This window comes from Hippocampus bargibanti, linkage group LG03, assembly GCF_051943395.1.
Source record: "Hippocampus bargibanti isolate YZ-2025 linkage group LG03, ASM5194339v1, whole genome shotgun sequence".
In the NCBI taxonomy this organism is placed as follows: Eukaryota; Metazoa; Chordata; class Actinopteri; order Syngnathiformes; family Syngnathidae; genus Hippocampus; species Hippocampus bargibanti.
In genome coordinates this window covers 29,222,417-29,249,003 of record NC_142736.1, presented here as the reverse complement: position 1 = coordinate 29,249,003, position 26,587 = coordinate 29,222,417, and the positions used below count along the sequence as shown (strand labels likewise).

General features: G+C 41.3%; 1 long non-coding RNA gene across 5 annotated transcripts in view; it reads right to left on the bottom strand.

Moving 5' to 3' along the window:
• The window catches only part of LOC148900916 (uncharacterized), a 195,943-nt gene that overhangs the window by 149,677 nt on the left and 19,679 nt on the right, over window positions 1-26,587 (bottom strand). The window contains exon 2 of one of the 5 annotated variants that reach the window (XR_016114538.1): window positions 19,405-19,484. The exons of the other annotated variants lie outside the window; for them this stretch is intronic. This is a non-coding gene — a long non-coding RNA (uncharacterized LOC148900916). The remainder of the gene's footprint in view (window positions 1-19,404; window positions 19,485-26,587) is intronic. 5 annotated transcript variants of the gene reach the window in all.

The following is a 26,587-nucleotide window of genomic DNA, read 5'->3' as shown; positions in this document are numbered from 1 at the left end:
GCGAGTAAATGTCATAATCGTCCCCGAGGCTCGCTGCAGATTGGCTGGAGAGCAAGAGGTCTCAGAGGTCGATGACACTGGTCAATACGCATCCATTTGTGCAGCAACCAGTGTACTGCGCTCAGGTCTTTGTACTGTATAGCTATCTATTTATTTATTTATTTTAATAATGGGTCTAATTATCATATTTCATTTAGTGGACAGAAACAGTGACATACAGTCGATAAACAGATTGTTTCTTGATGAAGAAATTTGGTCTCTGGTATATGCGGGTGTATTTGTGTGTCTGTGCGTGTGTGAATGAGGAGTGACACGCTGGCCAACTGCTCATCACTGCTTCATAGGTTAGATCATTATAGCCAAAGTGACAGCAGTACACAAGCATCGGGGAGTGAGGCTTGCTTAGATAAAGATTGGCATAGAGCTATTGATTCAACACCCCGGGGGCTGCTTCTGTTACCATGGTTTTTATATGTGTGTGTGTGTGTGTGTGTGTGTGTGTGTGTGTGTGTGTGTGTGTGTGTGTGTGTGTGTGTGTGTGTGTGTGTGTGTGTGTGTTTGTGTTTGAGTCCTTGAAACAACCAGTTGTTTCATATTTTGACATAAAAAGGAAACAGTGTTACAACAAGTGACATAAATGACTGTTGACATAGATGAATTAAAAACTGAATAAAAACATACGGAAGGGGAAAAAAAAATCAACTGTTGCTATTGACAGTAATAATCCGTCCTAACAATATGAAAGAAGGACTGCTACTGGAAATAAATGTTTTATGAATGAATTAATGCATTCAGTTCAGGGTCCAGAAGGACAAATGTGCACAATATATTGCATTTGCCCATTTCCTTAAAATGTTTTCCATTTACAAGAAAATAAACCAATAATACAATTAAAATTAATTGTGGAATTGGAATCACAAAATCTAGTAAAAGCTAAATAATGAAACAGAAAATATCAACAATGATAATTGTTTTTTTTCTTGCACTACGTATTCATCATCACTTTCAACAATTTCATTGAGATTTCTAGACCATAAAATGTGATCATTTGAGAATTTCAATTATTTTGTCCCCAGTGTACAAAAAATACACTCCATATAAAACATATACAGTAGTACAAGTGTACATAGTCAGTGCACAGAGTCTGATTAAAAAAAAAAAAAAAAAAGAATAATACGGTTCTCACTTGACTGGCCAACTCTTCAGCTGTCCATCTCAAGTGGGCTGAAATATGATCAGGCCTCAAACATCGTTTGATCTTTTACCGACGGGGTGAGTGCTAAGATGACACATAAATGAGTGAGGAACACATTTTCATTTTGTCAACTTGTTTTGTTTTCGGAAAGAAAGCCAAGTGCCTTAGGTGCAATGTGATAGGGGGGAAGGGGGGGGGTGTGTTATGGTTTGCCACATGTCCTGAAAGACGCAACATGTTTTGGAAGTTGCCGCCAAAAAATGCAAACTTAGTTGTTAGGTAATGCAAAATAAACAGCTTGTACTTCAAGAGGTTGTCCTTGGCGGGCAGAGGCATCAATGGGGGAGTGCGTGTGGAGAGGATGCGGCAAACATCACGGAAAAAAAAACACATATGTGAATGGTGAATGGATAGACCAATGGTTTATTTATTCACCATTTTTTTCTGAACAGTTTGTGAGAAGGAAGAATCCAAACATTCGAGCGCAACAGAAAATGAGGATTGCCGAGAAGATCAACGGTACCCTTTTGCCCAATCTGGAGGACTAAGGCAAGGGCACTGACCTACCACGTCCTGGTCACCATCTCTTTCAACCTATTCACTCAGGTAGGTATTCTCAAACTATGCACACTAAAACTAGCAGACATTCCAACAGCTTCTTTACGTTTCCATTTATGATACGCTGGGGACACAATCATGATATGGTAATGGAATTTTCACATTTCTAGCACCTTTGCGGATCCTTGCTTTACCTTTGGATGATTTGGTAAATGGTCTGAGGTGTTGCGCTTTTGTTTTGTGAAGTACATTGAGTTGTCTTAAAACGACAAGATAGAGTGTTGCTGCACTTCGCAGTCGGCAACAGTGTGTGAATGTAGAGTATGAATGGATAAAATGTATGTTTTTAGGATGTGGAAAGCAAATGGGGTACGCAGTAAAAATTGACACAGGAATGAGAAGAACATGCCAACTTCACACACAGACGACTTGATCTGAAGCCAGAAGCCATTGGCAGTAGGGAAAAATGTTTTATGTGCTGGTCTATTTAAAACATTTCCCATACACTAATTAGAGAGGTTCTACGTGGCACTGTTTTTTCATATTAATTTTATTTCTCATTGGTAAATGTGTTTTGAAAATGACGGTAAACACTCATTTTGAAAACAAAATTCTCAAAACAAGGAAAACAAGCTTAAACAGTTGATGTAAATATGCCTTTCCTTACCAATAAACTCAGCACTTTTATGACATTTTAAAAGCAATGTCACCAGCCACCATTTTTTTATTTTTTGGGATGCATGCCAGGAGTTTTTTTCTACTGGCTGTCGAGCACTCGCAGAGAGATGAAGATCAAGCATTGCGATAGAACAGCGAAACGCCAACCGTAAACACTAGGCTCAAAAAAGGGAAGCGGCCTGTTTACAACACGGATTGGTGCACAAAGAGAGAGAGAGAAAAAAAAAACCCTCGATCCTTATGGGTCGCATTTGTACTAAATTGCTGAACAGAACATCCCTGTTCTGAGTATCCGACAGCACCCACGCATTGTTCCGACTACAGAAGAAAAATCCCGGGGAAATTGGGTGTCGTAGACATCGCTTAATTCCTCCTCCGCTCGATATTACACCCACCGCACCCAGTTTTTGATCTGAACCTGACAGTTGCCTCAGAAGCAGTATGTTGCGTATCACAGGGAGGAAAACGAGTGTGCTGAATTCAGCAAGACGTGAAAGGTGAAGTCGGTAAAATAAGTGGAGGGGGGGGGGGCAGCCACCTAACCCCCGCTCCACCACCTTCCAAAACACCCAAAGCTAGAGTGAAAACAAATTCATCAATAGATAAATCAACAAAAGGTGTTGTGCCTGAGCAAGAGAGAAAACATAGCAAAATATATATAAATAAACAAATAACTTGCAGTAAGATTTTAAATTGTGACAGTATCAATAATTTATCTACCGGAGACACTGTCTTTTTGCTCACCATAAGGTTTGATGCGATTGGCGGTGGGAGTCAAGATTCGGGAGACCTTTTTATTATTCATGCAATAACGGCAGATCACATCTGCTGTTACCACCACAAACACGCCCGAACGGCACACAGGCATTCATCCTGCAAAATGATGGTGATATTGTTTCTGTGCATTGATTGTCTGTGGACTAAGAATGTTATTTATACCCAACAACAAACAATGTTGTTTGTTGAAAAATCCAAAGGAACCCTCCGCACCCTGCCCACTACCTTTTCCAGATACTCCCCTCTGGCAGGTGCTACCGATCCATGTGCACAGAATCCACAAGACAGCTTATTCCCCCAAGCCATTAACTCTATAAACATTAACCCAAATATAACTGTATAGTGCCTCTTTGATACTGGTGCAGCGTGTTCTACCGGAGACAATTTCCTTGTGTGTCCTACATATTTGGCAATACACATGATTCTGATTGTAATTCTGATTGTTGAGACAAAAAAAATGCCCATGATTGCTGCAGAGATTGTTGAGACAAAAATGCACATGATTGCTGTGGAGGTATTCTTTTCATAATGGAAAATAACAAAAAAAACCTCCAGAAATTGTTTTATGTCTTCATTTTCTTAAGCTAAATACATCTGGAGGGCTTTCCTATATTCAAAAACCAAGTTTTGCAAAAATATAAAATCTGGTTGTTTTTATAGGGTTTGTAGATGTGAACTCTACATCCCCGTAATAGGCTGACAAGCAGTTCAGGGTGTCCCCTGCTGACTGCCCCAAGATGGCTGGGATAGGCTCCAGCATCCCCGCGACCGTTGACAGGACAAATCAAGTCAGAAATAGGTTGGATGGATTAGATTTCAGGTTTACCTAATGAAGTTACAATATGAAACTCCCAAATTTTGAACCGGTCATCCAATTCAACCACAAATGTGCCTTTGCTGCTGTCTTTCATATTGAACAAATTGTTAAACGTGCAGGCTGTGTTCAAGGACTATTTCAGTGTGTGGGCAAGCGTTGTTAGCGGGGAAAAAAAAAACAAACAACAAAAAATACAAAAGAATTGCCAATCACTCCGGTTGACTGCTTTGACATTGAAACTTTTCGGACAGTTTGAAACAAAGGCACAGCCAGGTAGGTGAAGAGATGAAAATGCATTTAAGCTTTCTTGTGCCCTTGACTGGACTTGTAGCAAAGCACAGATATTCAGTCCTTTTTTATGCCTCACTAATGCCATGTCAGTACCAATGCTCACGGTTAGCATCACTCCTCTCTACCTTCATCAGTAACTTGGCCGCGCACAAATGACCCTTACCAGTGCACCGGGGGCTGGCGTGAACTTAATCACTAGAGCAAATTGAAACCACTTGCTCGGCACTATTTTTACAGGGGTAAAGCATATGCCCTTAGTCTATCGTGACTGACCTCTGCTTTTGAAATGAACCAAGACTTGAAAAGAAAATGCTGCTTTGCCCATGCCGTATTAGGGAAACATTTCTGGCATACCCCCACTTGTTAAATGACTTATACGCCTGCTGTTATCTTCCGGAGGTTGACATTTAGAGGATGCAGGGAAATAGTGGGGTCTTCAGCTTTGAGTCAATGTTTATCATCAGGAAGATTCACCTCCTTTTGAAGATGTTAAGTAAAAGCTTCTGACCCAGATTATCATTTTCCAATTCTGTTTTCTGTCAGATTGATTAGTCACAATCCTTAAAAAAATAAAAAAAGACACTTATGCAATTTGTAATTAACATTGTATGGTATCAAATTTTATGATAAAAGTTGTCCACTCTGCATTAATTGCCTGGTTAATCCTGGTTGGTGGACACTAATAGCAATTGTCATTTATTGAGGGAATGCAATGCTTGCAGTTTCATGTTAACATAAAACAAAAGGAGTTATGCGGTTTACATTTTGCTACTTCACAATACCAAAAATGAACTTGAACCTTGTTACTGCTCAGCAACTGAAAATCAATAAGGAGGTCACCAGCGTTCACAAATGTGTGTATGTTTTCTAAAGTGAAAGTACTCCCCAAAGAAATCCCTTAAATTTCATGGTTTTTGTCAGGCACTTCTGTGGTGAGTCATCCTACAGGAACACAAGAGGTGAAAGACGTGCCACTGTCAAAACGCCAACCAAAAGAGCAGAAGCAGGTCGACATGGACCAGGCTAGCTGTTAGCACATGTTTACCGGTTTCTGTGCTTTTGTTCTCAATCCCAGCACTCAGAGGGAATGGGTCCTGGAAGACTTGAGATATGGACTTGCTTTGATCTGCTTTCACTCAGGCTTTGTCACGTCACTGTGTAGTTGCACAAAAGACATACACGTTCGCACAATTACACTTCCAGGGGCTACTCTATCTCAAGTGTTGGAATTTCAAAGTACACAGAGGCTCCCTTATAACATCCTCAATGAAATCCTCAACGCTTTTTTTTCTGATCCCCCTTCCTAATCGTAAACAGGCTCACATGTAGCACAACCGCTGCACCCTGAATATATCTTCAAATCATATGTCATTTTTTGGACTTGATTTACAGATGCCATAAACATCTTCAAAGTGCAGTGTAATCTTTCATTAGGGATCTCGAGGATGGTGTCATATCTGTTCTTCATTATGCAATCGCTCTGGGTTTTACCTTTCCATTTTATGGTAACATAGATCATAAAAAAGAGCCTTGTTAAAGAAACACCTTCTGGATATTCGGGTAATCTTGTTAACACACAGTTACTTTGTGGGAGTCTTTTGCAGTGTCTACAGATAGGTAAAATATTGTGAAAGGTATTTAAAAAAGGTGATTATATCACAAGTTAATTTAAAAAAAAATCTTTGAGGAAAATGACAATGCATTGATGATTAAAGTAATCTCCTTATGTTCGGTCGGATTCTCAAAAGAATCAAGGTTTGGATGTGTTCAGTATCCGGTCCATGACACTGACCACTGGCTGTCGATGTAACATGGGAGGGGTTGGACTTGGGAGATCGCTGCCAAGGTATTTGACCCACATAACCTTCGACCCCAAGATGGTTGAAGTGGCGGCTTTCCCTGCTCCGGTGCTTCGGCCTTGAGACAAGGTGACGAGTCCTTTAGGAGCTCTCTGGTTGCAGAGTTTTTGAGAGAGGATAGAAAAAAAGAAGAAAGTATAAAGGGTGGGGAACAGGGGCCGGTCCTTTGTTAGGAACGTTGTTGTAATCTCCCAAAGCTTTGGCCTTAAAATATTCCGCCTAAGGCAGAAGGAAGGGAAGGCTGTGGTGTGACCTTGAATGCTCTTAATGGGTGTCACTGTGACTGCTTTGCTGGGGGGGGGATGTCTGGCTCAGGTAACCTGGATGAGTCACTTCCTGTAGTTCACAAACAGCAACACTTGTTTTGTCGTCATAAATACTTTGTCATTATTTGTTTTAGTAACAAACCTAAACATTTTAATGTGCTTGCACTCATCAATTTGGATTTAAGAAAAAAGAACAAAGTTCCATATTTCTGAATAACATTTCCCCGTGACAATTTCTTCCACTAACCTCAAGGATCAACAATCACTGACACCTTCTTTCTAGTCACCGCTAAAGCCTGCCTATTATGCTATTGAGCCACTTTTTAACACAACAACAACTACAGCTTTTGTAACCACGCTCCATCAAGAGTGTGCCACTTGTCCAGCACATGTGAGTCCATGTGAGAGCTGTATGTGTATTTTCATTTGTGGAGGTAGTACTTCATTAGGAAGCTGAAATGTTTACACTTGCCATCAAGTGTCAATCCGTACATATGGCATATACGCCAGACACATTTTCCACAACATGCACAATTAATAAAAGTCACATGTCATGTTTTCAAAACATTTTGTCAGCAATCCAATTCCAGAATGAATCAACTTTGGATGTGTTGTGGTACATAACATTGTTCGCATGATTCTAAAGTGTCTTTGTTTTTCCCAAAGGAAATGCAGCTTTTTGTTAAAATTCCTCCTAAATGTTATTTACCCCTTTTAGTGCCAATACATCAATTGTCGTGTTACACTTCAAGTAAGCCAATAATCTCTTTGAGTTTTCACCTTGTGCACGCCTCAAGGTCAAATAACTTTTCGCTCTTCAGTGGTCTCAAATGTTGCTTTGCTGCTCCTGGGGTCATTCCTACTAATCCCCAGTTACTCAAGTCTTGCTGGATTTCTCCCAAGGGCGGCAGAAACCAGATCCCCAAACCCCCTGAAGCTGGCCCAAGATGTCCGCAGAGATAAGCATCCTGAGCCCACTCCCAGTCAGGGGGTCTTAGGCAAGAATTCTGAGACACATCATCACAAATCCATTAAGTCTGGCCCACTAGTTTAACAACAAACCCCAGCTGCAGCCACTACACCTTTTAAGCCTTGCGTGCAGACCTAGGAACTTGGCTGGAGCAGGTACCGGACCAGACCCATTTTACACTTGGACAATTTTGAATCAACATACACAGGTGTGAATCGGTTATTGGGGAAGACTTTGCATTGTTGTCTCGTATGAGCCCAAAAAAATGATAGTTGTTCATGTTGTAATAGCTCATTCAATTTCACACTTGGAAATATTGTTTACTTAGTATTGAATCATGCTCGGGTCTTCACACCTAACTTTAAAATGTCAACAAATATTTTCAATTTTAAATCAAATGATGCATTTTTGTTAGTATGCGCCAGATTTACACGTACACCACCCAGAAAGTTTTTTGGGTTGGTTTACAAAATTAAAGTATCACAAATCCGCTGCATTCCTGATGTTCTTGTGAACTTTAGCTATTCATTCAAAAATAGCAGCAGTGTGCATATCTCATGTCGGCCTTTCGGTCTTGTGCTGTGAGTGATGACAGCACAATATAAGGTTAGAGTGCATGATAGAAAAATGACGAGCATATCCTTCTCGCGGTTTGGAGGTGGGTGGTTCAAATTTGGGTTCCTACATTAAGTTTCTATGTTACTTTGCGAGCTTTGATTTTCGTCCCTGTGCACCGTGTAGGTCTCGCAGTCCAAAAACATGCTAGTTAGGTATACTCAAATCCCCTATCTTATCCATAAGTGTGAATGGGTGTTTGTGAATGTTTGTTTTTCTGTACTTTCCGCTCGGCTCGCAAGAGGCCCCTCCTCATGCCCAAAAGTCACCTGAGATCCAGTTCACATGTGAACTGAAACTACTTGGCATAGAAGTCCCAGTACAGTCTCGACCTAAACTTAGAGACAGGATCAGCACATTAGAATGTATGACTGCATTATTTCCCTACAGAATGTGTGGCTGTTTTTTTTTTCTTAGTGAAAGCTGCAATTGGATTCAGCTTGTGTGGTAGAGGCCACTTTGAGTGATGCTGCGAATAAAATTGTCTGTTTGAGGCCACGCTGCATCGTGCCTGTGGCCTTGGCAAGTGTGTGTCGCATGCATGGGAGGCAATCGGCGGTCGGGCGACAAAATATAGACGGCGGCAGCCGACTGCTGTGTCGTTTGCGGTGCAGTGTTGAGCTCGCAGAGTCGGAGGACAGCACTTGTGTACATCAACCATAAATGAGGGACTGCACTTCATTCTTTTCCCACAGTTGAGACTTCTGTGCTGCATTGTGTTTGTGGGTATTTGTATCAAGTGTGTCAAGGTTAGCGTAGCCTTCAATTCGTGCAGCGTTTAGTGGCCATCTTTGAAACCATGATTGTGAAATAAACAAATCAATCCTGAGGATTTCCCAACCATTTGGGTGTGTGCTTTATTATGTGGACCATAAAATTGTATTTTGGGTAGCTCATTTAGTTTTTTTAATTTACTGTTGCCATAAACCCTCATTTTATGTTTGGAAATATTTGGTTTATGTGCGATAGTTTATTACATGCACGTTTAAAGATGTTTTATTCCCAATCAAAAAAATAAAAGTGCAAAAAATCCCTTTTTTGCATTTTTTTTTTACAGGAAATCACAAGTTGACAACAACGTTCTATTCCAATGGGAGCAATAGAACCTCAGTTGTTACTCGAGTCGAAATGTGCTCACTAACATTTTTGAAGTCGTAAACTTCTGGAGTTTGCACGACTTCAAGTTCCCAAACTAACGACGGGATTACAAAAGAATTGTTCTCTTGTCTCTTTTTATTTTATTTGAAAGAATCTATGGGTTCTGAGTCAGATTCCCCATCGGACAAAAAGTACTAAACCGACGGTCCCGGGTAATTAATTTCAAATGTATTTTCAGGGCAGCCTTTGACTTGATACCTCACCCATAAAAGGTGACAAATATTTTACTTTCCCAAAAAAATGTGGTTTCTATCAATCTCACAATATTACATGCCAAAATGTGGATACTTATCCCTCATAACATGCCAAAAATGTTGGGACGAATCGCAACTATATGCTGGCTTCCCATGTTTGAGGAAAACTCCTGCAAACATCATGTTCTAATTTACCAAATTAGGAGTGGAGCCCATGGAGAAAAAAAAGAAAAAAAAATCAATGCACTAGATGAGTAACCTCTTCTGCCCTCATAGTGTGACGGTGAACCCATATGGACACCGCAGGGTGTTAAGGCCACACGTTTCATCAGTGGTGTTGCTGGGATTATCCACAGACATCTGAAGAGCTTGTTCATAGCTATTAACATATCCCTAAAAGTTGTGCTTGCATCACATCGATTTTATTTCATGCTGCACTGATAGTCACTGAGTGTGCCCTACTGTTGCCACTTGAGCTCAATATTCCTCCACCCCTTTGCAAAACATTTCACAATGTGCTGGTGACAACATCAAAACGGTGCCTGTTGGTAAAATCGAGTCCAGACTGACCAGTTTTGATTCATCACTGTCTCTTTTAGTATTTAAGAAAACAAAACGGAGCTAAAAGTGACTCCGTTGCAAATTAAGATTCAAGTTAACACAAAAAGTACGTCAAACGATGACACAAGCGTACAGTGCATGTACAGTTTGGATGTTGAATGCATTACACAGTCCAGGTGAATCCTGGACTCGGAACATGATCCCCCCCAGGCCACGACCCCCGTCTTGTTAAAGCGGTGCAAAGTCAGTGTGGATCGAATTTAAAAGTAATAAAAAAGGAGCAGACCTGGCGGCTAGGTGCGATCGGATTCCCGCGAGTGACGTTCCTTTTCATGTCCATGCGGCATTCAACGAAGCGTTTAATTCAACAAATCCACGGTGGTGATCCAGTCCAAATGGATATGGGAGGGTTACTTCAATTTGTACCAAAGCATCTACGTATGATCAAAGCGTTGGCGCCCATCCTCAACATGCTGCTTAAATTAACACAAACACCACAGTCCTGTATTTGGGATGGATTACCGGCGGTGAAATTCCTTCACACACACATGGTTTCAATAAGGCCGCCATGCCAGCTTCACATCTTTAATGGGTTGACAGGCAACTTTGGTGCAAACTTTCTCGATTCTACAAACGTTTTTATTTTTTAAGCTGTCACCTCCTCACCCCCCCCCCCCAAAAAAAAAAAAAAAAAAAAAAAAAAAAAAAAAAAAAAAACACCTGTGCCCCCCTTTTCCTCCACAGAAAATCTGGCTGAAGTGTTCTCAGCATGCTGCACCGATCAGCTCTCGAGGAGACTGTCACTTCACCCTGTGTGTGTGTGTGTGTGTGTGTGTGTGTGTGTGTGTGTGTGTGTGTGTGTGTGTGTGTGTGTGTGTGTGTGTGTGTGTGTGTGTGTGTGTGTGTGTGTGTGTGTGCGCGTGTGTGTATCTGCATGCGTGTTACCCAGGAATAAGGCAGCTGTGCTCCGTCACAATTAACCAAACTTATTGCCGTTGTCGTCTGTCTTTGTCTTTGTCTCTTTCATCAAACACATTTGTGTACTGCTTATGTTAAATCCTTCTATTCCCCCCTCTTGCCGTCCTCCTCACTGTCCTTCCATCATTTTTGTCTCTATTTCATTTTTCCACATCCTTCCCTCACCTCGGTCTTCCTCCTTAACTTGATGCTTTTCAAGTTTCTTACTCTACTTTTCATGGTGTCTTTTCCTGCTTTCCTTCCTCTTCAGAAACATTCTTCACATCTTCATCATTTTCGGTCTATCCATTTTTTTCTTTCCCTACCAACTCTTCTTCATCCCTCAGACACTGTACTCAGATGTTTCCATCTTCTTTCATAGCCATTTTGGGTTAGTAGTTTACTAGTGTGTGATACAGGTTTACTAGTTGAGTCGGTCCAAATGCTGCACATTTTTTACGAGTAAGATTAAATCAGCACTGGTCGTGGAATCGTGACTTAGAAGAAAGTCACCATTGTGGTATTTGGTCACAGTGGCCCATGTACATCTCATCCTGTAGACTTGGGCCCCCTGGCTCCTTCTCTGAAGTCAACAGTCTCAAACTTGGGTCTTAAATTAGACATTGGCTTTAAACTTGATGAACAAATTGGTGCTGTTGTTGAATCCAGCTTCTATCATCTTAGGCAGCTGGCTAAAATAAAACGTCACCTTTCTGATGAGCACCTTGAAGCAGTAATTCATGCCTTTGTCACACCTCGGCTCGATTACTGGAATGCACTTTACTTTGCAGTCAAACAATCCTCCATGAAGTGTTTCCAGCTGGTCCAGAATGCTGCTACTCACCTCCTGTCTGGTACTCGTAAGAGGGATCACATAAATCCTACTGTGGCATCCCTTCACTGGCTCCGATAAGTTTTAGAGTTCTTTTAAAGATCTTATGATTTGTTTTCAAATCTTTAAATGGACTCACCCTCCTTACCTCTCAGAGCTCACTCACCCCTATACACCTACCCTCGGGTCTGTTGACCAGACATTACTAGATGTGCCAAACACCAAACGGAGGGGATCTAGCCTTTTCTGTGACTGGTCCCACTCGCTTGAATGGCATGCGACTGAACATTCGGCAAACCACGTCGCTGCCCATCTTTAAAAACCGTCTCAAAACTCACATGTACTCTTTAGCATTCGACTTGATTCTGACTTGACTTGCCCTTAGTTTTACTCCCTGGTGCTTTCTACTATCTTTGTCACTGCCTTATTTCCTGTATATGATAGCTGTCCATGTTAAGCTCTGTTACAGCTTCAGCTATATATATATCAATATATATTGTACTGTCACTGCTATCTGCCATCCTGCTAACAACTGTATGCAATTAGTGACACTTGTGACATTATAAATGTGTATTAGATAATATGTAGCGCTTCACTATCACCAGTTGTTGGCCACAAATGTTAAGTAGTGCACAGTCTCTGCCTCACAAGTAACTGAGTCTTCCTTTTGGTGTGCCAAAGCTCTCCTACTGGTGTGCAGACATGTTATACTGTACAGTCATAAATTGTTTCACTCGTGAGAACAAAGAGCCTAGTAGTACAAGGTCTTTCAACTGGATAGATATCAAGGATATCGGATAAATGCTAAAATGGCTTTCAACATCCCCCCCAAACCCCCCACTCACTTTCCTCATTCTTCTACTTCTTTCGAGGCCAGGCCAAGTTATTGTCATTTAAACTCACTGCTGGTATTCTTGTTGTGGGAGTGCGTATGGGCCGCCATAGAATGCCTGTGAGCCAGATTCTTTTTTTTCTTCCCGCTGCCTGCTTGCTCTTCATGTGGAGGCAATGGGTGGGGTCGTGTGTAGTTAAAAAAAAAAAAAAAAAAAAAAACTCTCTCTTGTGTCAGCGTTAGGAGCCGACAGGCTGCACATTGCAGCGTGTGCACTGAGTGTCACCAAAAGTTGGAGGTACCGCGCCCCTGCACTATACTTGTTTGGTTGAGCGGGTGTCAGAGGCATTAAAAGATATAAACGGAACATCACACACACCAAGGCACAGATCCTTCACATTTCACTTAGGGCTCTCCGGGGAGAGTTCACAATGTGACATTTTTTTAACTCAATGTCTGCACTTTTTATTGCAACAGGCATGAAGCAAATCAGAATAGCAGAAGCGGCGGGGGGTCGGTCGACGGGTGACTTTTTGCGGGCTGGGGGGCGTCTCTTAGGGAGCAGGTTCAAACTCTTGCAGCTCTATTTCTGTTCTTGTGCAATTAGACGTCTCCCCGAAGACATGGCGATACATGAATACATTCTCTGCTATGTCTCACACTGGGAGTGCCAGATCATATAGTGCCAGCTCCAGGTGTATGTGTGAATGTGTGTGCGTGTTTTGTTTGCGTTTGAACAACTCACTTTATGTGTCGCATTATATCACTTTTATCCGGTCGTATACTATATTGACATATTTTCAAGTGTGCGAGAGCGTGATTTATGTGTGCACTTAAAATACACTTAAAAGTTTGCAAACGAAACGAGTCTTGTTGAGCAGGTCAGACAAGCTTGGATAAATTTAAAAAGTCAAAACTCTGAGGTCTAACACAATCCATTTTGAAATATTTGATTTGTTCAGATTTTCAATGGAATATTGACGTAATGACAGTATTGTTATGGTTTTATTTTGTAAAATTAACAGCACTGTTAATTTTACAAGTCAAAATCGGAAAGAAAAAAAAGATATGATGAAAGACGTGATATAACTTGACTGTTAGGATACTTTCAATTATTTTGCTCTGAAGACATGCTAGACAAGGAAGTATGGATAACATTTCAATGTGACAATAAGTTTGCGTTTCCTCACGTATCGTTATCTGCACACTTAGTCTAGAGTGCCACATTGAAGTCTCACAAAATGTGCTGATAAACTGATATGGCATGAAATAAATCCATCAAGAATCCATATAGCGCATTTTGCAACTGGAATGCCCATTGTTCCTCCACAAGGTGCAACATGCAGTCACATATTAATCATCTTTAACTCTGTTTAACTCATTCACTGCCAGATGATGTGCAAATATGTGTCCAATCCAGTGCCAGGGTTTTTGTCATCTTCACTCGAAATCCAGGACTAACAACTAATGAGTTTTGGGACTACATAAAAATTCAATGCAGCGTAAGAAATCTTAGACTCTCTTCTTTCATCTGAAAATAAGTTAATTCCTAAATTATGTGGGTCTGGAGTTATATGAGCTTGAAAACAGGGCAGCTGTCCAAAATACAATACACATTGATTTCTATAGCTCTTTAACCACAGCTGAAGCTGGAACAAAGCGCTAACATTGAAAAAAAAAATAGACATGCTGCCCTCTTGTGGAGAGGAAAAACACTGTCAGTGGTCTCGCCAGCGCTTTATCGGCACCTAAATTAGAAAAAAAAAAAAAAAAAAAAAAAACAAATTCGGGAATGGCGCTCTACGTCATATTTTCAATTCCAGAATAAATGTGTGAATGGCAGTGAGTTATACTTGGTGAAATGATGGACGGGCAATTACGTAACGCTGTATATGTACTCAGTGTTCTCTCTAACAGTATACAAATTGAACCCAAATGCTCCCGCTGTCACTCTGCTAATCAGAAGACCTTGTGTTGCACAACCTGCAAGTTGCTCTGTTTTACCTCTCCTCATCTATGTACAGAATATTAAAATGGAAAATAATTGTGCTGGTGCTTCCCATTGTTTATTTATTATGGTAACAGAAAATACTGCCAAACCAGCAATAAAAAAAATGGATATTTCTTTTTTGGATCACTGTCCGTACATTTTTCCTGTCATAGCATACTCAATGATATCCATGTCATATTTATTGTTGGCAGTGATGCAGTCCAGCTCATTCCATTTCTTCGTTCGTTGCCAAGGAAGTCATAAGTACACGCACATCAGCCTGACAATTAAAATGCAAAACATATTTACATGTATCACTGTTGCCATAAGTTGCCACTGCTTGTCAACTTCAAACAGATGAACGTATTTTTTTCTGCATCGTAATTTTGCATAAAGTGGCTTTTGTCAGGCGGCAACAAAGTGACTTTGACTTTGATGAATGCCCCTTAATTTATTGTCTCGTATTTGAAATCAAAGTGAAACATTAACAGGCTGCGCACTGAGACGGACCAGAGAAAGGGGAGGAGGGGGTTGGGGGTGGGTCACTCCCTCTCGGCGAAAGTGTTTTCTTGTCTTTGTAAACTTTTTCCTTCAACCTCCTATGCAGACCTCAGGGTTAATCAGTGGCATAAAGGTTACGACGTACGCCTAGTGACTAACGGCTGGGTGATGTGCAGAAATGATGTGTGAGTAAACTGGGAGCAAGACACGGACTCAAAACAGGGGGTGGGGTTAGTACTGTGGTCTATTCTAACTCCAACACACTTCGGACAGATCTATGCTTCCAACAATCTGGGAAACTGTTTTAAAAAGGCCATTTTTGTTCCCAGCACAAAAAAAAATCATGAAGGCTTATATGAATTGCTCACAAGTGTTCATCTGGGTGAATGGACAAAAATTCCACATAGACACATTCCAATATGATTTCAGATAGATGGTAGTTATTAGAGACTCAAATATGGACGCATTCTGTATTTTAACATGTTGGTTCAAAACAGCAGTATTGCTGATTCAACATTACAGTGGAACATCAAATCTAATCACTCCCAAGGTCAGAAAATCCTGTGAAATGACCAAAATGCGGTATGACATATTCCTGGACTTGAACAGCGGTAGCCATGGGAAATGGTGTGCATACGTAAACTCCAGTAGATACAATGTCTTTGATATTTTGGAATAGAGCACTAGCATTTGGTAACTGCCAATTGAGCTACATCCTTGATGGTGAAAATACAATTGAAGTATCGACAAAAGGAAGTAAAGATGGAATAAACACTAGCATGTCCGCAGAGTCGAAACAAATGGTAACGTTAGCTGCCAGCTAGCTAGCGTAATTAGTTGATTGTTTTATTTGTGTATATTTAATACTTGCTCTATTTATTGCCCTGTGGTTGTTTTAAAGTGCTCTATAAAATAATTTGAGTTCAGTGTAGTTATTGGCTAAATCCTTCCTTGCATCGTACCAATGAATTATTGTTATTGTAATTTGTTTTGATATTGCATCATTTTTGATAGTGTGATACGTAATAAATGTAACTTTTTATTAACTTTCTCCTCATTGGCAAGTGTTTAAAATTGTTTAATCTGAGGGAATTATTTATTTATATGATTTACAAAGAACTTCATTTGAAATGGCACATTTACACACAACAAAGTTTCATGGGTCGCAACAGTTCAATCCTGGAATGAATTATTTACAATTTTATATTATTCTATTTTATGATCCTATAAACAGATTATCGTGGAACTGCTTGCGTTCAACCTAGGCGTTTCAAAGTTGTATAAACATAAGCTTACGGACCCTTTGTTGGCAGGTTAATGTTCGCCCAGCTGCATGTGAGCTGTCACAGTGCCCGTCCCTTTCACCCCCTTCAAACATGTGTCTAGCCTGGATGTCTTGCTCATAAGCAACTTCTTGAGAAATGCACACCCACTTGAAAAGACAAAAAAGGCGGCCTGACGCTGCCATTCGCAGACTGACCTCCAACGCGACCTCTCGCCTGTTTGCTGACATTTGTGCAATGGAGGCACTTGAACGAAAAAAATGGAGGGCAGCCGAGCAGGGGGTGGGCTATAGAGTATAAGAGGAGTAAGAAAGCTGGAGTGTGGGGAGGGGATGTGGGGTGTATTGGGGAATGCGACGTTCTGATGGATGAGGTCTTCTCCTGTTACATTTGGAGAGAACACAGCTGTGAGGAGCTGTTAAGTACACGCAAACAAGCCGTCTCCTTCAGACAAGCCTGCCGGGCACCCGGCCCCGCATCCCACTTGTACCACTCTGACACATGATCACAGCCAGACAATACATATGGGAGCAGAGTGTGCTCCGCTCAAAAAGTGAGAAATATTTCCAAGCAGAACAAAAAGAGAAACACCCCTCCATCCCTTCCCCCAAACACCCTTCAATACCACTGGGACCCCACTCGGTATTACAATTCATCTTGTTTCTCTTTGTCTTCCGCCGTGTGTTTGTGTGGCATCGTGGGGAGGGAAGACGAGCAAAGGGAGCAAAGGGGGCGCTTTGGTGGTTTAGTGACAAGAAAATAGGTTGGGAATGGAGAGAACATCTGCCAGCGTGACAGTGTCACACTTTGTCTAATGTGTTCTGAATAGGCACGGCTGTCCCGAGTTGTGTGAAGGCAAATTGTTCGGATCCATATGCAGATTAGAGGAATTAATATGTTCTCTTTGAAGCACAAGTAAGGACTACAATCAACCCTGAAAAAATGCATAGATAATAAATTAACCAAACTCCAATAACTCAATTATATGGATATGCTTTACAAAAAGTCGAATGAATGGTCATTAGGCTACGATATTTCACTGAACAAGAAAAAAAAAAGAGATTTCAAATCAAAATTTAGATTATAGACAGCCAAATATTGCAAAAAAGTGAAGGAAAAATGAACAATGAAAATGGAGGCTCTTGAAAGTTCAAATTGTGTAAGAAAGAAGGACTTCAAAACAGGGGCGGCCCAGTAGTTGACTGGTTAGCATGAGTGCAGAGGTTACAGGTTTGCATCCCACTCCTGTGTGGCGTTTGCATTTTCCCCTTGTCCTCCAGTTTTCTACCACATTCCAAAAACATGCATGGCAGGCAGATTGAACACTCAAAATTGTCCCTTGGTGCGAGTGTGTGTGTGTATGGTTCTTTGTCTCTGTATGCCCAGTGATTGGCTGGCAACCAATTCAGGGTGTCCCTCGCCTCGTGTCGGAAGATGGCTGGGTTAGACTCCAGCATCCCCCGCGACCCCAATGAGGATAAAGCGGTCCGGAAAATGGATGGATGGACTTCAAAACAGAACTGAGTCAGTGCAGTGTAAAAGTGGGCTATCAAAAATACAGATTGAGCATTTGTATTTTTCAAATACAGGTAACATCCGAGTTACGACCGGTGCGAGTGACAACCACCCGTACTTACTACCACAACTGCCAAACCCTTTCATTGTTTTAATTATACGCCTGGTACAGCAACGCGCAAGCAGCGGGCAACGCATACCACAATTTTGGCCAGCCAGCATCTCACACACTCACACAGCAATCATATGCGTGACTACACTCAGTACTGTAGTTATACAGCTCAGATACCGTCTCAGCAACATCTGCCGTAGTACAGTATACTGCATTTTTTCCGTGTGTGTCGGGCGACCTTTTCTTGACGTTAGTAGGGAGAGCAGGTTAAGTATAACATTCATAAATGAACTTTACAGTAAACAGTTTTGTATACATTATAGGTACAGCTATACAGTATTAAAAATCGACAATATGAAAGATAAACTGATAAAAATGACACTAAAAGTTATCAAATGTATAAATGAACTGTAAACAGTTTGGCATATAATAGTATTCAATAGAAAACTTGGCTTGAAAACAACATACTGACATCGTATATTATTTCGTCATATTGTATCGTATATTGTTTCGTCATATTCAGTCACTCAAGAGTAACATGCGATATGGATGAGTTTGAGATTTTAGCATAGGGATATGATACGAGTAAGTTGCCATGTTGGTCGACTGCAATGCCATGCGAGGATGTGGAAGTGACGCGATGGCGACGCTTGCGGTGCACCGCAAATAAGCTGACAAGCTTCTCTCTCTTTTTTTTTTAATGCTGGACAAATAATGCATGAAGCCGGTTTGGATCAGGTTGTGTCGGGAACATGTGGCATTGCGCTGGAATGAATCATACCCGTGACTCCAAGAATCCTGGAGACTGTGTGCTGACAGACGGATGTTGCGGTATAATGTGGATGCCAAAGACAGACGTGCAAAACCCTTTGTTGGATTTTTAGTAATAATACATAAGTGTGAGTGAAATTTCAGACTGCCGGGCTAATGGGGTAATGGGTTCTTTGTGTGCGTGTGCGCAGTGCTGATGCAGCACTCATCTCTGCACCGCTACAGCTGGTTGTGTTTTGTGTATAGCTGGCTTTTCTTTCTCACTTTATTTGAACTGTGAACTTTGAATGACTTCTGTTGTGTGCAAGGCAGCAGTTACAGTAATATTGGACATGCATCACTTATGACTAGGGCACAGACTTGCCCTGTAAATCCCAATTTGTTACTCGCGTTGACAGTAATGAATGACTTTGGAATCACAATCAAATAGTTAGTCTTTGTTCTATTACAAAATAAAGCCATCCATTGGAAAACAAAGAAAAAGCCACTGTGAGGCTGATCTTTCCAAGATTCATTTTATCATTTTAATTTAGGAGCTTGGCGATAAAGTGCTGCCCCCAGGAGTGAAAATCCAAAATGTCAAGTGGTGTTTTTACTTCAGCTGACAAGGTTGACGGAAAATATGTCAACCTCGGGAGACAAATAGAAACAAACCAGAAGTGGCTGACATACCAGAAGTATTGTGCTTAACCCCATAGGCTCCACTGTACGAGGGGCTCGGCAAGGTACATTGGCGAAGCTGATAAGGCAACCTTTGGGGAAAGAAGAGTAGGAGTAAAGATGTGGACAAGTTGATGTCAGCAGCTGAAGCTGCGGGTCACAGGATACACTATTGTTAAGTGTCTCCATTTATCACAGGGCTCGGGTGAAAGAGTAAGCGTACTTCCTGTATCCCAGCACTTCACACTCAGCTGAACGGTTCTGCAGGACCGTCGCAAACAAAGACAACCTTTGCACAACCAACAAAAAGAAAATAAACACGTAGATGAATACCGCACGGTGGGGGTCGTGGGGTGGGGTCAATGGCTAGGAGGAAATATTGTTGTATAAATAGCGCCCGCTGTTATTTTTCCACAGCACGGCGGTACAACAGCGGCTTCGTGCTGTTTTGATGCGGCCTGAGGGCGATGAAGGAAATTCAGCTTTGTGCCTCTGTGATGGCCTCACACTGCCGACTGCCAACTGATACCACAGCAAGTGCAGCCCTGTTGGCGCTTATACTGCATGGACAAAAATACCCAGGACAGGTCTGCTGCTTGTTCACAGACTGCTTCGTATTCAGATGTTTATCTCATTCACTGCCATTCACGAATTCATTTGGGAATTGAAAATATGACGTAGAGCGACATTCCCAAATTTGTTCAGGTTTTGTTTTTTTCTTGTTTGGGTGCCGATAAGGTTCTGGCCATGGCCTCTGGCAATGTTTTTTCCCTTCCACAAGGGGGCAGCATTTCTTGTTTTCCCCATGTTAGCGCTTTGTCCCAGGTTCAGCTGTATATAATGCCCTATACTGTATAAACCGATATGTATGTATTGCATTGTGTTTTCGACCCCCCTCATTTAGAGCTCATATAACTCCAGACCCATATAATTTAGGAATTAACTTTTTTTTCTGATGAAAGAAGATAGTCTAAGGTTTATTGCGCTGCATTGACTCTTTACGTAGTCCTAAAACTCAATATTCTGTGGGTCCTGGAATTCAAGTGACAATGACAAAAACCCTGGCAATGGAGTGGACGCATTTTTGCATGTCTGGCGGTGAATGAGTTAATGTAGAAAATGACCAACAAACAAATAAGAGCCGGTATATTCCTGACTTTGCAAATAACTCCCAACGATAGAAAAAATGCACTATATTCCCGAAGATCAACCCCTCAAGCATGTTTTTTTTCTGATTTCGCAACGATGGGGAAACAAAAGTGTGATGACAAGCACTACTACAAGCATAAGTGGAAATTCAACTGTCTTTGTCCTGGCTGCTACATATGAAGTGACTTATTCATTGTCATCCGCAAACTTTATTGTTGTATTTACACTTTCATTCACCCTGTGACTTGATATGATAAGATGTCCACTGATACGGTTCATATGACAATAAAGAACGTTACTATGCATGAATGAATAAGTTAAGGCAAACATTTAACTCAACCACTTCAGTGCCTGGGCTTTTGTCATTTTCACTCGAATTCCAGGAACCTCTGAATATTGAATTTTATGACTACATAAACATTCAATGCAGCATAAGAAACCTGAGACTCATTTCTTTCATCAGGAAGAAATAGTTAATTCCTAAATTATATGGGTCTGGAGTTATATGAGATTGAAATGAGGGTGGCTGTCCAAAATACAATGCAATGGTTTATTTAGCGCTTTAACAACAGCTGAAGTTGGAATATAGCGCTAACATGGAAAAATGGGAAATGCCCTCTTGTGGAAGGGAAAAACATTGCCAGAGGTTTGGCCAGATTTTTATCGGCACCCAAGCAAGAAAAAAAAAAATCCGAAATGTCGCTCTACGTCATATTTTCAATCCTCAAATAAGTTCGTGAATGGCAATGAATGAGTTCGCTACTTCATGTCTATGAATTCTATTCATACAGTGTGATATTATGTAGAAGAAGAATATTCAATTTTTTTTTTTTTCAAAACGTCGTCCCAAACACAATCTCCTCAGCATTGTCTGTCTTCAGCTTATTTAGCAAAAAAAAGTCATTCCCTCCCCATCAACTGTAGTTGTCCAAATATTCATTTGACTTCATTTTATTGTGGTGGGGAAACATTCTGGGCAAGTTTAAGCAAGCACAACCTTTGAAGTGACACTATGAAAGACTAAATCAGATTAAATATGAATCACACGGGTGATGTCAGCAGTTGTGGCTCTGATTCCCATTTTGGAATTTCAAGAGCGAACACATGCGATCGTTCTCTTTGCCATATCCCCGACCCCCCCCCCCCTCTCATCCCACGAGTTCACCTCTAATTGAATATGTTTCTGTTGTTGTTGCCAACCAAACCCGCCCCGTCGCCCCCACCTACTTCCTCAAGCACGTAATGCATGCAGTAAATAATTCAAATGAAATTAATTTTACAGCACCTTGTTTCCACTAAGCATGCCAACATCTGTTGTCGAGTCACAAGTTTACATTGTTGGTCATTACTTTCCACAATGAGCAAAATGTTTTATTAAAGCCCAGTGGGAGTCCCTCTTGGATCAGTCAGACCCGATGGTGCTGCCGACTGAACCCTCCCTGACCTCCTGACAATCAGGGATTGGCTGCAGCTCGACTGGGCCGGGATGCCTGTGTCGTGTCGCCCACCCCAAAAATACAAGGCCATTTAATATGATTGAGGCGTCGGACGCGCTGGCTCCCGCTGGAAACCGCTGACCACAGACAAACTGTGCTTCTGCTGACTTTTGAAAACCTATAAATCTAACTTAACTGTCACTTTAGAACACTCAAAACATAGAGTGTTTAGATCTAGTTTGTTTGGTATGTACTTAAAATGACTGTTATTGGAGAGATGGATCAGGTGAAGCAGCAAGGTGAAATATACACCTGGGTCACATTCAAAAGATCCCGGTTTGAATCCTTATTGGGACATGTGTGTGGCATTTTCTCCAGGTGAAACATGTTTCCTCTCTCATTGGATTGGATTTGCCTTTATTAGTCTCGCAGTGGAGACATTTACATTTCACAGCAGCAAAGTTATGAAAGAAATGCATTGCAAAACATATTAGGCTAAAGATAAACTGTATTCTTAATTGATAATAGGATTTGTGTTGTTTGTATATGCAATTCGGTTGACTGGAAACCAGGCCAGTATAAAGGCCCACCAATCACACAATGTCAGCCAGGACAGGCAGCAGTCATTTTGAAATAATAAATTCAGGGCATGAATAAAAAAAGGTCATTGTCCAACACCAAACAAAAAGGTCACTGTGCTTTGAATGAATGATTAACTCATTGACTGCCAGACATGCAACAATGTGTCCACTCCAGTGCTAGGGTTTTTGTCATTGTCGCTCAAATTCCAGGGCCCACATAATATTGAGTTTTAGAACTACACAAACATCCAATTCATTATAAGAAAACTTTGACTAGTTTCTTTCATCAGAAAAAAAGAGTTCATTCCGAAATGATATGTGTCTGGAGTTGTGACTCTTGTCATCGAATAGGAAGCCTGGTGGTCCTAAACTGAAGATACAAAAAACAGCTTAAACAGACTATCAATAAATGCAACATCAAGCCCAGCGATCTGGAGTCTGCTGCAGCTAAAAGGACACTCTGGCGTTCCTTATGCCACGAAGGGGTGAAACACCTTGAAGACAAACAAACCCAGAGGAGGATCGTGCGGCACCAGCAAAGACACATTTGTGCTGCTCCAGTACCGCCACGGCAGCCTGATCCGGGCCCCACATGTCCTGAATGCGGCAGGATTTGTGGCTCCAGAATCGGGCTTCATAGTCACCTACAGTGGCATCGCCACCACCAACAATAACCACTGTCCAATACCCCACATAAGAATTGAAGCTATGTCATCTTCGACTTCGATGGACTGCCAAGAGATGAGCTTGAAATGAGGGCGGCTGTCTAAAATACAATGCAATACCTAAATATTGGTTTATATAGCGCTTTAACATCTTTAAGTTCATAGAGTTGCTTGTACTGTAGCCACAACGGCGCATACGCCAGTGTCTTCTTGTGCCGGTCCCAAGCCCGGATAAATATAGAGGGTTGTGTCAGGAAGGGCATCTGACGTAAAAGATCGGCCAAAAAAACCATGCGAACCTCTGAAGATGGAGGACACTTATTCACTGTGGTGACCCCTTGAAGGGAAAAGTATTGCCAGAGGTTTGGCCAAGCACCTTATCAGCACCCAAGCAAGAAAAAAAACAAAGCCCAAACTAATTCAGGAATGCCGCTTTATGTCATATTTTCAATTCCCGATTACATTCAGGAATGGAAGTGAATGAGTTGAAATAAACATCATTCAAGGGTTATTTTTTTTAGACTAGCAGTTATTAGGATTAGTTTCGCCAAAGCTAATGAAGCTACTGCTATTATCATCCACCAAATGCTTATTTTTCTCAGTCTCGTAACCTCGCATGGGTGTGAATACTGTGTCAATTTGTTGATGGAAGAAGGCAACAGTCCCGTGAGCAGAAATCCTCAATAAATTGGCTGATTGAGAGACATGATGCCAAAAACCCATGCAATTAGCTTCAAACATGCCAATGCCGAATAAAACACTAGTTGTTATCAATACATTTTGTATAGAATACTAAAAAGATGTGAGTGCACATCCCATTGTAAAAGAAAATTAATCAAGTTAAATAGCACGTCTACTTCACTAAGGATATATGCAGTTCACTTGCAACAGTGCACATTTAAACAGAGCCCTTCAAAGAACGGCACATTGTATATTCATCAATTTTAGTACTCGCAAGGAGGGAGGGAATAAGCAGACTGTGATCCATAAATTATTAAAAGCAAATAAAATATACCGGAAGATGTATGCGGACAATAACCAGTGGCGTAGGGTGAACTTTAAATCTTTCGAGGCGGCGCCATACAATCAAGTCTCCACACGCTGGGGGCTTTACCCGAGAAGAAAAGACACACGCTAGGACAGACGGTGGTTGTCTTTTTTTAAGCACCTTTTCCCTATAGACTCCACTGTAAAATGTGAAAGGGACCCCAGAACACACCGATGAGGAGCTCCAAAGTGCTCTTTGCCACCAAGGGCCTCCTCGAAGAGCTCATGAGTCGCGCCAGACCGAATGGGCTGTTCGCACTCTGGGCCTTTGCCAGTAACAGATGTGCTTAGACAAATGACTAATTGAAAACCTAAAACAAAATCAGCAGCTTGGGCTATTTGGCCAGAGTAATGACGATCGTGCGTTGATAAAGAGAGCGGGAGCAAACATGCACACCCCACTCATCAGCGGCGCCATTAACAATCTTGAGCAAAGATGAAAACAACGCTTGGTTTATTCGGCAAATGAAAGCACATAACTAGATGCTATCCCCAGAGTCCATTTCCAATTTTAATAATACATCAAGGAGCTGTAGCAAAAAAAAGCTGGCACGATGCAAGCCAAAAGCACACTTCTTCAGCTATAGCACTGGGGAACAACTCCCATAGCTGGGAAGTGAGCAAATGCATAAAGGTATACCGACATGATAACTATTAGCTAAATTAAACAAGCCATTATAAGACTACTGTCTGGATACACTTACAAGCAAGTAAAAAATAAATTAAAAAAAAAGCAAATCTGAATTTTTGGCTTTTCCACACCTCACCTTTTTCCCCCGTCCTCAACAGCTCGAGCTCGACTCAAATTATGTGCATGAATAATGAAACACCTTCTAATTAAAAACTGTTGTTAAATATGCAAAAATATAATGATAATGAGATTTCGCAATACCTCAGAGTAAAAGCGCATTATAAATTACTTAGGAGTGCAAGTTGGCTTGACCCAAACATTGCATTTTGAAGGCTACGTGCAATATTTTGTCTGGGGCATATGGAGTGGAGGGGTGGAGGTGGGAGACCTCAGAAATTGTTTGTGTACTTGCATATGCAGTCTTTGTGTGCATAACATATGTGTCTGGGTGTTAGCGGGGGATTAAAATGTATGCAAATATATATGATGGCTCACTGGGTCTTCAAGGGGAAGGTATTGCGTGTGCTTGTTTTAGTCTGGAGGTTGACTCTAAACACAGGGTAATCATAACGGACACATGAAAAATAAAATTATCGTTGTTTCACATGGCGGTGTGCTAAAGGTCGTCAGACGTCAACTTTGCAAGTGGCAGCGAAGCGAATGAATCCTCAGCCTCTCAATGATTTTTTTTCCCCACCTTTGTGTTTCATCATCGATCATGGCTGCTTTTGCGTCGTCCTTTGATTGAGCTGTCGTCACAGTCTTTGTTGGAAAAACAAATAAAAATATAATTTCTTCACACTCCGATGACAAATGTAGATATCAGGGTTGTCCTTTTGCATGCTTAGCTGTGATAGTCTGGAACGATAATGTTTAAAATTGAATGTATGGCCTTTTTTTTATGGTGCAGTTACTTCAATATAAAACTAAATATTTTGTCTCAAAACTTTTGCAAAATAACAAAATGTGGATTGACTGCCAAGAATGGTTGTACATCATTTTTCAGAACAGTAAACAGAGTTTGCCCGAAAAATGTGCAAAAATAGAGCAAATAACGCAAATTATGGAAGCCATTGACAATGGCAATAAAGCACAAGAGAAAACCACTTCTATGTTAGAATTGTCACAAAAGGGCTTGGTATCAGAATCAGAAAGCCTTTAATCGTCCCACAATGGGGACATTTGCAATGTAGCCACAAGGATATCCGACAGGAAGCAGAGCTGGAGGTAGCAGAGCTGAAGATGTTGAGGTTTTCTTTGGGAGTGACCAGGTTGGATAGGATCAGGAATGAGTACATTTCACTCCCCGCCCCATCCCCTTTCAAATTGCTGCTGTGGACTGCAAATGACCCATTGTGGGATGAATAAAGGTTTTCTGATTCTGATTAGAGGAACAACGCATATTAGAGGCTTTGGAGAGAAAGTCAGAAAGGCCAGATTGAAATGGGTTAGATATGTCCAGAGGAGAGAGAGTGACGATATCGGGAGAAGGATGCTGAGCCATGAACTGCCAGGCAAGAGACCGAGAGGAAGACCGAAGAGGTGGTTTATGGATGTGGTCAAAGAGGACATGACGGTAGCTGGTGTGAGAGAAGAGGATGCACAAAACCGGGTTAGATGGAGGACATTGATTCGCTGTGGCGACCCCTGGAGGGAAAAGCCGAAAGGAAAAGAAGAAGAAGAAGA